Source organism: Lipotes vexillifer, unplaced genomic scaffold, assembly GCF_000442215.2.
Source record: "Lipotes vexillifer unplaced genomic scaffold, Lipotes_vexillifer_v1.1 scaffold469, whole genome shotgun sequence".
NCBI classification, from domain to species: Eukaryota; Metazoa; Chordata; class Mammalia; order Artiodactyla; family Lipotidae; genus Lipotes; species Lipotes vexillifer.
Genome location: NW_006788006.1, coordinates 4,905,858 through 4,907,667, shown reverse-complemented (window position 1 = coordinate 4,907,667; position 1,810 = coordinate 4,905,858). Strand labels below are relative to the sequence as shown.

General features: G+C 50.6%; 1 non-coding gene across 1 annotated transcript; it reads left to right on the top strand.

Moving 5' to 3' along the window:
- Positions 1–1,296: 1,296 nt before the first annotated feature.
- TRNAG-CCC (transfer RNA glycine (anticodon CCC)) lies at positions 1,297–1,369 on the top strand. The gene has a single exon. It is a non-coding gene; the product is annotated as a tRNA-Gly (tRNA).
- Positions 1,370–1,810: the final 441 nt, after the last annotated feature.

Here is a 1,810-nt window from a genome sequence, read left to right as displayed (position 1 = left end):
CGGAGCACGGGCTCCGGACACACAGGCTCAGCGGCCATGGCTCACGGGCCTAGCCGCTCCGTGGCATGTGGGATCTTCCCAGATGGGGGCACGAACATGTGTCCCCTGCATTGGCGGGTGGACTCTCAACCACTACGCCACCAGGGAAGCCCGAGACCCAGTATTATTTGCGTGAAGGTTTGTGAATCAATGCAATATAGCAGATGACAAAATTAATTCAGAAACTATGTTGTAGAGGCCCCAGAAACCAAACAGTGCCCCTTTATCTTTTCTGTTGTGTAAATTCTTTTACTGTATTTTAGATTTCCAGTTGGGTTAAATTGTGGACCTTTGTTTCAGTATTTTTTCACTTATTTCCTCTCTCCTGTCCTTCCCTGTTTTAGTTTTTCAGTCACTGTATATACTTCGGGGGAGAGGGTGACCTCTCTACCCTGGTATTTATAAAATTTTTCCCTCCAGAGGGCCTCACATTAGTGCCATGAGGAATAGGGGTCTCCTCCAGGACAACAGGTTGCTTTATAGGGTTTAAGGACCCCAGGTTTAGGTCAGTTTGAACTAATCCCTTGGCTGTGCCACAAGGATGCCATGGGTGTTGCCCCCTGTAACTCTGAGGGTCAGGAGCTTTGCTGCAGTAGAGACGGGGGCAGCAGCGGAGGTACTTAAGGGTCCTGGTGCGCACCCTGGTATAAGGAGGGCGGATTCAGCCTGCCATCTATTGGCTGCCTTTCCCCCTCTCTTCTCTTTTTCTGTCTTTTTAAATGACTGTTCTCTCAAGAGCAACACTCAATGGAGCCACCTCTTTCACAGGGCATAGTCTCTCTCTCTCACCCTCACTGGGGTATGTCAGGGCCAAGCCTGCCACTGTCACAGCTTCACTCTAACACACAGATAAATCCTGGCAGAGATATCAACCCAGGACTAATACAAGGAGGGCGCCAATCCCATACTGCTGCTCCCCAAAGCCTAGGAATTCTTGAAACTGCCAACTCTAGTCTGCTGAATCTGAAACTGAGGCTTGGTATGGTCAACAATGCAACACAGGCAGCACAGCTCACAGCACGAAGTCCCTGGCACCTAGCAGCCCACAGCCCCGGCTGCCATAAGACAACACAGCAGGTGAGCGAGTCAGAGCAAGAGAAGACAGACCCACGGGTGGTGGTCATGTCTGGCCATGCTGCTCACCACACCAACTGTTCTTGCCACCTGCAGAGGTGTGATTTCCATGTTGAGACTGATGCTGGTGTGTCATGCAAACACACACACACTCAGGGTAGGAAAAAGCCTATGACCGGGACTTCCTTGGTGGTCCAGTGGTTAAGACTCTGCTCTCCCAATGCAGGGGGCATAGGTTCGATCCCTGGTCAGGGAACTAGGATCCCGCATGCCACCCGGTGGGGCCAAAAAAAAGGTCTATGACCCACGTAATTGCGCTCTTGCGGGGAGGGCAGGGCTGGCCTCTCAAGCAGCTCTGAGAAGGCTTCAGAAAGCAAGGAAAGGAGCCTGGCCTGGATGTTTATCATGGCTAGGGACGTTAAAGAAAAAATATTCAGTGACACTTGTCAAAGAGGTAAAGCAGATTTTATCCAGAACCCCTGGGATGGGTACAGAGACTACTGCAATGGGATTTCACAGGCAGGGAGAAATGAGACTAGGCTCAACTCTGAATACAGCATGTGGAAGTGGGAATTCATGGCCAGAGAGCAAGGTGGGGGGCGTCAGTGGATGGAAAATTACTAAAAGAAAAACCAGGGATTAGTGGGTCTAGATAAACTGACCTAACAGGATTCTTACTGAAGTCAGGCCAGGGTGA